At 46.5% G+C, this 9,760-nt stretch overlaps 1 long non-coding RNA gene across 1 annotated transcript in view; it reads right to left on the bottom strand.

Moving 5' to 3' along the window:
• The window catches only part of LOC122160952, an 8,743-nt gene extending 7,808 nt beyond the window's left edge, over nt 1-935 (bottom strand). Inside the window, exons 1-2 of the long non-coding RNA XR_006169005.1 lie at nt 899-935; nt 199-297 (exon numbers count right to left, since the gene is read on the bottom strand). This is a non-coding gene — a long non-coding RNA (uncharacterized LOC122160952). The remainder of the gene's footprint in view (nt 1-198; nt 298-898) is intronic.
• Between the last annotated feature and the right edge of the window lie 8,825 nt (nt 936-9,760).

The following is a 9,760-nucleotide window of genomic DNA, read 5'->3' as shown; positions in this document are numbered from 1 at the left end:
TGAGAGAAGACAAAAGCCTTCTTCATCAAGAAGGTCAACAGAAATAAGAGTCTTGTGAAGAGTGCATGTCACACAATGGGCAAGTGCTGCTGTCATGCTGTCTGCCATCCCATCTTGCTCAACGTATACATCACATGACCTATGTAATTACTTTGCTTACTGATCTTGGGAGGCACAGTGCGAACACGACCAGCTTACCCTGCTCTCATGTTGGGATGCCAAAGCCCCTTGTTGATCTGCAGCCTGTTCCCTGTCAGATTTCGATTTATTAACACCAAGCTCTCAGGCTAATCGTACCTATGGAAAGAGGTGTTTATTAGCCATAAACACTTCTGCTTACAGCGCATATATGCATGCGAGTGACAGAGCCAGAGAGGTTGCATGGAGGATCATGCTCCACGAACGCTGACGCTGCTTCCCCTCCCACACATATCCCTTGAAATTCAGCACACATTCTGGAGCCACTATGTGAGGAAAAGGGAGATTTTTTCCACCAAGCCAGATCGTGATTTCCATACAGAGAGCCGAGAAGCGCCAAGAAAGGGGGGAGCGAATAGGGATGCTTCGTTAGGCAGGGCGGGGGGGGGTGTCTCGAACGCCCAGCAGGAACGCTGCTCAGCCCTACCCTCCGCCACCGGACAACAGCTTTCTGCCGCGATGTCCGCCCTTCCGAGGCGCTCCGAGACACCGCTCCGCCTCGCCCGGCTCTGCCAAAGGGCTGCGGGCTGCGGGCAGCAGACGGGAGCCGGCGGGGAGAGGTGGCTGCGGGGGGGACTGTCAGCGTGAAGGAGGGAAAAAAAAAAGCACAAACCCAGCAAGCCGACACCGAAACCAAAGAGATCTGAGACAAAGGCTTCTCCCAGGACAGGGGAGAGGCGGAAGGCAGGGCTCCTCTTACCGCTCGGTACCGCCGCCGCGGCTCGCTGGATGGCGGCTGTGGGAGGAGGAGGAGGAGCGGCCGCCGCGCCGCCCAGCAGCCGACCCGGAGCTGCCCTCCGTCCGGCCCCGGCCCTACCGGCTGCTCGCGTCCGGCAGCGAGGGGCTCCGTGCGGCTGCCCGCAGCCTCTCCGCCCTCCTGGAGAGGATCGGTGACGCCGGCAGCCCCTCCACCGGAGCTCCACCGAGCCGCCCCGGCCCTTCCCAGCCTTCCGTTGCCGGCTCGGTGTGGGCTGTGTTGGAGCAGGCTCGGTGCAGCCCCTCTGTTCCAGCCCGCTGTGAACATCCCGCCGTTCGTTATTCTTTCCTTGAGGAGCACCGCCATCACCGCACACACACACAAACACACACAAAAGGAAAAAAAAAAAAAAAAAAAAAGAAAACCGACCCAACCAAAGCCCCGCAAACAAACAGGCAACAAAATAAATCTTAACCCCTCCCTGCAACTCCTCATGCTATTCGGATTTCCTACCCTCTCTCCTCCTCCGCCCCTCCACTCCACCCCCCCACCAGTTTCTCTGGGCCCCGTGCCTCCCCCCGCACACACACACGCACGGTGTGGATGGGTGTTGTACTTGCTGCTGTGCCACACGGAACTGCTGATGGTTTCCAAAGTCCCACCACCACCATGCCCATCCCTCCTTTAGCCTGAAGCCGGAGATATGGACTGTACGTTTGGATTCGGGATGCATTTTGCTCACAGCCGCTTCGCTTCCTGAAATGTCACCCGGTGAGTAGGTTTTATTTCACATTTAGATTGCTTGTCTTCAGAAAACGGACACTTAAAAGAGAGAGGAAAAAAAAAAAAAAAAAAAAAAGAGGAAAGAAAGAAAAGCAGCCTCTCCGTTGCCTCGCCTTGCCTCTCAGCCTCCCAGCAGCGCGGCTCGCTCCGCTTCCCGAACTCGAAGGAATTGGAAGCACCAGCCCTGCCTGCACAGATCCGTTCCGTGCGTTAGTCTCAGCTCCCGGCTCTACATCGCACCGCTTCGCAGCCTCACACGCGCAGCCTTTATGCCATTCCGCCGCTTATTCATCACATTGTATTAATGCTTCCATCAGACGCTCTACCTGCTACATTCCCTAAGTTTAACTCCTGCAGGCACAGCTGATCGCGGGGGGTCGGGGGGGGGGGGGGGGGGCGGGAGGAAGGGCTCGGAGGAAAAGTTCATTGCCCTCACTGATCCCCGAAGGAGCGAGGATTGGATTGGGGGATGGGGAAGCGTGCTTCAGAAGGGATCGGAAAGTCACACAAGGAATCCCCAAACCCCACTCGCTCTGTCCTGTCGCTTGCGCTGGAAGGTGCCAGCGGCCGGGCTGCGCGCCGGGGGCGGCCGGGGCGGCTGCGGCTGCCAGCACCGCCGGGTTCGGTACCGCCAGGCTGGGGGATGCTGTGAACCGCAGCACCGCCGGATTCGGTACCGCCGGGATAAGGATGCTGTGTTACAGCTTGCCTGGGGGTAGAGAACAGGCTCCGTCTGCACCAAACGTACATATATGTATATATACACACGTCTACCTGCCGCTTTCCGAAGCGAAGGCTGTCCTTTGGATCAAGTAAGGACTTCTTTACTTCGAAATAAAAATTCAGAATAGGACCAAAGGGGAATAAATAGTTGTGGTTAAAAAAAGGATGAGTGCCGTTATAGTGCTATTTGCGGCTGATGCTTCCAACGTTTCTGTGTCTCTAATTAAAGGCAGAGATCCACCCACGTTCAATAACAGAAGGTAGGGAGGGAACATGTTAGTTCTCACGAGGAGGTATTGACCGAGCTCCATTTAATTCTGTCATTTAGCGTGCACGGTGTGTGTGTATGTGTGTGCGCAGTCATGTCTCCACAGCAGTACGTGCACAGATCGCAAGGACGGTGCTCAGGGCTTGCGAGCAGGTGGAGGTGCCAGTGAGAAAGACACGAGATCTGAATTTATTGCCTGGTGGCAAACAGAGAACCGAAAAGATCAATGCCCTCTTCAATACCATGCTCCCGAGACTTGTTTCCCTCCCCTCCTCCCCCCGCCTCCAAATTGTGGCTGATGTCGGGAAGGGGGAAAGAGGAATAGAAGAAAACCCTTCAGGCGTGGGATTCAAAATCCATCCTTCTTCCAGTTCCTCTCTTCTACCGGCTGCTGGACAGCCCCCCCACGCCCCGGCTCCATCCCTCCCCATAGCCTGTTCCCCCTCCGAGTTTCCCGTTGGTGTCCGTGCCCCCTTGCCCCCCTGCCCCGGTCCCTCGCACCAGGCTGGGGTCATTAACCAAACCACGGTCTCTTCTCTTGAATCTGCTGCTGCGGGGATCCCCCCGCACTATGCTCCTCAAGGAAAGTTTCTTGCGTTCAGACCTCCTTCCTTTCCTAGGTATAGAGGATTACCTAGGTAAGTTCATTTCCAAAGCTCTACCCAATTTGTCACCCTTCTTTTGGTTCTTTATTTTTCTCTCCGTATTAAGAACTAGCAGGAAATCCTAGGGGTTAACTCTCTGTGGGAATAACCCGCCCTGTGAGCAGCACCTCGGCACTCCTGTCAAACGGTAGCGCGCTGCAGAAGAGATTGATGTGCCCATCAGCAGAACGCTGCCCGCGGTTTGGAGCACTCCGCACTCCCTCTGTGCCGGCAGTGGTGGGAGATGGCAGGGCAGGGAATGCGGGCAGCGGAGTAGTTCAGATCGCGGTCACGGAGATGGATGGCAGCGGTGCCTGGGCAGTTCACGGGCAGGGTGGTGGTTCGGCAGACGGGGAGGGGAGCAACAAGCCCTTTGAGTACAAACATCGAATAAATCAATGCAATTAATGTAGTCTTAATGGGTAATAGTATGCGGCGAGAGTGAGGCATGCTTAACAGGGAAGATTCCCATTAGCATCGGTGGTTCATTTCCAGCGTTCCACGCTTCCAGACCAGAGGATCCCCACTGCTCACACAGGGCTGGATGACTCGGAGAAAAAATGGGAATGCCAGGGAGCAGCCCGGCGGTTTTTGGCTTCGGTTCGGTTGATTCTTTTGCTTTTTGTACAAAGGAGGGGCAGCTGGTAAATACCTCCAGAGCCTCACACCCCACTCCTAGGGGAATGGTCAGCAATAGCCTTCTTCCCTTCTTTCTCTCTGCTTGTTTGTGACTGGCCTCGCTGTCAGGGATTGCTGTCACCTCCTCTGTCACCTTCAGACACTCTGAAGCTGTGAGGCTTCGGGACTCCTCGGTCAGGAGCTAATTTTCCAATTCCAAATATTGGCAGTGGCAGGCGGACACCTGGGAGGGGGCTCGGAGGGAGGACACTCCTTTAAAGACGCATGTCGGCAGCCAGCCTGCCCGTTCCTCTGCCTGGACGTAACCCCGCTCCGTTCCTCCGAATTGCTCTTACCCCTCTCGGGGGAGGAAGCAGCGGGGAGGGGGGAGGAGGGGGTGGCACGCCAAATCCCGCAGCTGCAGGAGGAGCCCCGGACAGGGCGAGCTCCCGCAGCCGACTGTCGGACCCAGGCTGCCGGGATCCCCACCTCGCCTTATCCTCCGCGGGAGAAGGAAGTTCCCTGCGCCCACCGCCCGCCCCTTCGGAAGGGAAGAGGAAAACGAACCCCCCGAGGACGGGGTGTGTGCCCCGCCCGGCTGGGCGGACTTGACAAGGGAGCCGGAGAGCTCGGGCTGAAAGAGTTAATCGGGGCTGCAGGGTGCTCCAGGCGTGAGTCCTGAGAGCACCTCATAGGCGCACCAGCCAATCCCAGGCACCAGGAGCATGAACCGTATGTAGCACAGTGTAAAAAGCGAGGTAAAGAAAATAGGGTGTAAACTGTCACCATATATTGGAAGGCAGGAGACCTGATTTTTGGGGGCTACGATTCCTGTGCTGCTTAGCGATCGGCATGCATGTACAAAGGTAAGGGCTTTGTTACCAGCAATCTGTATTGTGGCTCACTCCTGGATTCAAGTGCATTGTCTGCATACGTTTCATTAAGTGTTAAATCGTACGGTGCAGAATGGGAAGAAGTGGAATATGCTGTAGTTTACTGTTTGAGATTATTATTATTTTGAAAGACTACATTTGTTTCAAGTGGCAGTAATTTCTTTTAGAGGTTAAGGAAGTGTATGCGTGTGAAGCAAAGTAGATCCGTGACTGGCAAAAAATGTAATGCATGTGATAAGTGAAGAATGTTCTGTGATGATGCATCGGAATCAGTCATGGACCCACATCATATGAAGGCCAACATGAGATAGACCTGATTTGGAAAAAAAATATATTAAAAATAAATAAAGGGGTAATTCAGAGACATGTATGTGACAAGCAAGTCTGACAGCAGAAACTAAAATAACTTATTTGCTGACATCTAACAATATTTAAATATGGCATCACAAAAGAATGCTATAAAAAGTGAAATCAAAATCTTACAGTGTGTTATTTCCAGAGACAGGTGGCTCTGACACGTTAAGTATAAGGAGATAAAGCTGGAGTGGCCCTACTTGCATTTACAAGGTGAAAGGAATAACTTCAGAGGAGCAATCCATTTAGCTCTCAGTTTACAGACTGCTGTCAGTGCCCAACAAGAGCAGAGCTTGCGGTTACTCATTTTACATGTGCTCTATCAGCTGTACCTTAAGACCTGGCTTTGAGAACAGAAATGTTCTATGTGTATGTCCTCTCTGCATCTAAGCATGGCAAAGAGCTGTAGTCTGAGACACTGTTGCTGTGCCAGTTATCAGAGTTATGTAAAGAAACTACCTTCAATGTCTTGCCCTGAACCATTTTTTCTCTGTAAGTCATGTACATAATTTAAGCGGAGCAAAAGGAAAACCAAAGGAAAGGATGTGTTACATTTTCAGTAAGCTGATCCACCTCCAGTGAAAGCTCACCTCCCCAGCAGATGCCGAGTTCACTAGAGTTGCTGTGTTTGGGGTGTTTGTTCACGAGATAACGAAGCACTGTGAGGGAAAACGTTAACTAGGAAATGTGAAAACAAGCAGCTGAATGTTTTACAGATCATACTGCAGAAGGCAGCATTTGTTCAACAAGCCAAGAAAACAACTTGAGGATCTTCAAGTGATGTAATCACCCTGTCTCATCTTTTCCCATTTTTTTCTACTACTGTCTGAACACTGTTGTGAAGAATTAATTATAGGAGCCTACTCATTGTTTACATCAGTGTGTGTCTGAAAAGTTAGTTCTCTACTCATACAAGTCACTGTGATTTTGCTCCTGTCAGTCTCAGGCGGAGACAGTGATTTATGGGACTAAAATAGTTTTATTTCATTTGGATTAATTTGGAATTGAGTTTTCGCATCTGACTATGAGCAGTCTCAAAAATGTCCTCCTCGAGGTTTGAACAACAAATGCAACACCTACTTAAAACTAAAGAACACTCTTTTTAGCATCAAGCTTGACTCGTGAGTGGTTTGTGTAAGTCGAAATAGCAAACTGGGAGAACAATTAATTTACATAAGATTTTGCTTAGGAGAAAAAGGGAGTGGTGCAAGACATTAGACGTACTTTCTAGAAACATTAAGTCTTTTATAGATGTCACGTGCAGCTCCTTATTCCTCCCAAAGGTTCGTCCCTCTCAAAATCAGAAGTAAAGATTGATTTTTTTGTTTGTTTGTTTGTTTTCTCTCCTGAAATATTAGCAATCTCATTTGGGAGTGAAATCCCTAGAAATATTCTTTGACACAGGGAGCCAAAATACACTCTCGGATAGGCTGCTTTAAAAACAAACTTGTCCTGATAGACTGCTGCAGGCAGTAACTTACAATAGTCACTTGATGAGAATTGGCTTACTCTTCCTCTTAATCTCATCCTATGTCCTCATAAGAGCGAGCAAGCATTTTTTATTTAATTCATTTTTAAATTGCAACCACATTCCTGTTTTGGTATTGCTTTTCTATTGTTCAATATGTCTGCTGTTCAGTGAGGGCCTGATCCTGATCCTGCTCTCTTAAAGGAGATCAGAACATTGCTGTTAACTTCACCAAAAGCAAGATCAATTTCCAAGATAATAATTTGGAATCAAAATGAACTTCATTTTTAGAAGAAAAAAAAAAAAAAGCGAGCTTCATGATGCTACTTGCTGCACACAGAGTTCTACAGGGTATTGCATATCTTGATTCAGACATCATTAAAATAGTAAAGAATTGAAGATTTTTTAATGTGATCTCATGTTTCTTTACATCTTAGTATTCTGCCATCGCTGATAAATCAACATTTTTCTGTATAAAGTTGAAGAACACGAAGAATTCCATTTTCTGAAGGGTTCCACTGAGCTGCAGGCATTTAGTACATCAAGAGTTAAGTCATCCTGCTGCTGAAACTGTAATGGGTTGTTTTGGCTTCCTAGCTCTGACATTAATAGCATACGTGTAGTATAGTAAGTGTGAATATACACAGTTTTTATATACATATACACAAGAGTATATAAACACGTATAACGTGCACCTTACCTATCCATCCATTCATTCTTCCACACATATGATATGTGTAATTGCTCTTTTGCTCTGGGTCATACTTGTGACCAATTACTAGCACAGTCGTTTTCCCATCTCCCATTGAAAGTCTGCATTTACTCTGTGTGCCACAAAATAACGAGCTGGCAAGAGGAAACAAGGACACCCTCTGTCATGTCAAAGCTTTACATATTTAATGAGCCTTTCACAAAAGCCACAGATTCTGTTCAGTCTTCAAAAGAAGATTGACCAGGCAATATGTACTGTTAGCTAAATTAATGCTATTAAGCTGTAGTGGTTTCTCTAATAACGAGGTGAGATCTCAAGGCTCATCAGTCAGGTACCTTTGCTGTAGCACTCACATTAATGGCGATTAAAAAATTCAACTCATTTGCAGTAACACTTTCACTTCCACATTTTCCAGCACATGATTAATGAGAAACGTGGCTTTTAGGATATTTATCATACACTGCAAGTAAAGGAGTTAAATCTGGGGAATCAGAGCACTAGTCTATATCTTTAATCCCATATCATTCATGACTACTGAGAACTCTGCAGAGCTAATTTAGCTCTTTCAGTACTTACTAACCATTGGAAATAACAAAAATATCTGGTTAACTGACCATGGATGACTGTAAAGTTAAATGGGATTATTAAAATCCATTACATATTCCCTTCCCCCTTCCCTTCCCTTCCCTTCCCTTCCCTTCCCTTCCCTTCCCTTCCTCTCATTTTTTTTCCTATTTGAAACTCTATTCTGTGTCTTACCTTCACAGGTGTAAAACACTGAAAAATTGTACAGTGGGTTAAGGTGGCAGCCTAGGAACGCACTATTAAATAGGTAGCTTTCACCTAAAATGTTAATGGTCCCTATTTGGAAGTTTGGAGGTCACACAGAGCGGACATTAATTACAGCAAATTTTATCCCTTTTTTTTTTTTTTTTTTTAGCTTAATATATAACTCCAAAGTCTAGAACTGCCCTTTTTTGAAGGTGACTTTGTATGTAAGTGTACTGTATAGATGGACGTATGTGTACTTTGGCATCTTAACAGTGATTATATCAGCACTGTCTTATAGGAAATACTTAGCACAGTGCAAGCAGAATGCTAGCTTTTCTCCTTTTCTTCCTCCATCTTGAAAAGTGGACAGGTATACATGGCAGAGATGACACCCATCTCTGTTCTTTAGGAATGTGTGGCTGCTCAGCATTTATTGGATTAATTACCTTATTCCTCAGTTTTGTAACAACATTTCTAATGAAGATGCTTCTTAATGTAAAGCATGTTTATGCACGTTGAGACTCATCCTGCTGTCAGCCTCTGGAAATGAATTTATTTCACAGAGAGCCATTAGCTGGTGATGGCCATTAGTTGATGATGTTCTCTTTGTTTAATTACTGCTCCAGTGGGAGGTGAATCTGACTTATTTGCTTAAAAAGTAAAAGCTTTAGTAACCTACTAAGTACATTTAAGCTATACATTAACATATGTTTATCATGTTTATTTGCATTATTTGGAGAAACAGTAGGGGCTCTTTTTAAAAGATATTCAAAAAATATTTCCATGCAGGTCTATCTTGGCTAGATAAAGTCTGGAACATTTTTTCAGTCTTTCTGGAGGAAAAAAAAAAAAGGTGAGGATGTAATAAAGATATCTTATGTTCCTCATATCTAGAGAGAATGCACTGATCTGTATTCTCAAATAAGAAATGTAGACAATGTGTCCCCTGTTCTGCACTGAGAAGATACTAGAGGAAAGTTTAAAGCTTTTCAACATTTGCTTAACATCCCTCTATTAAATCAGAATGTGCTTTTCTATCAACTGCATCAAGAAATTGTGATAATTTTGCAGCACCATGGTTTCAGACTATCACTTAGCTAAATTAAAACAGTTGGGAGATTGTAATTGGTGACGAGACTATAGCTCAGACTTTCTTTTCTCATAACATGATGTTCACAAGAAGAGTATCTTTTAACAGATTTTTCCTTTTTTTTCTCTTTCTAATTTTGTAATTTCTTCTAAATTTGTCCAAAAAGTGACAAACAACTTTTATTTTCCCTAAACTAATGTCTCATAATCATGTTTAGGAAGAAGATTTATGAGGAAGCTTCACTGCTGTATTTATATGAGATTGCAGGCTGCCCAGTACACATGACATAATTATTACTTTTACAACCAAGCCTTGTATATTATCCATCCTGAGATGCAATTAGGTCCAGACTGACTTGCTGAAGCTTGAATCTTTGTTCAGTCAGCCATAAAGTCCCTCTCTTACTATAAAAAATTAATAGCTTTAACATGAACATTTAAGAGGATCTGGCTATTGCCCATATAGTAGTTACAGGCTTAGAATGTTCAGGCAAAGGATCTTACGCAAAGTCATGCAACAGTTTACAGAAGGATCAGACACT

The sequence above is a fragment of the Centrocercus urophasianus genome, unplaced genomic scaffold (assembly GCF_019232065.1).
Source record: "Centrocercus urophasianus isolate 14NV4802_14NV808 unplaced genomic scaffold, USGS_Curo_1.0 seq_18, whole genome shotgun sequence".
Taxonomy (NCBI): Eukaryota; Metazoa; Chordata; class Aves; order Galliformes; family Phasianidae; genus Centrocercus; species Centrocercus urophasianus.
Note: the sequence above shows the minus strand (reverse complement) of the source record. Positions and strands in the feature narration are given on the sequence as shown.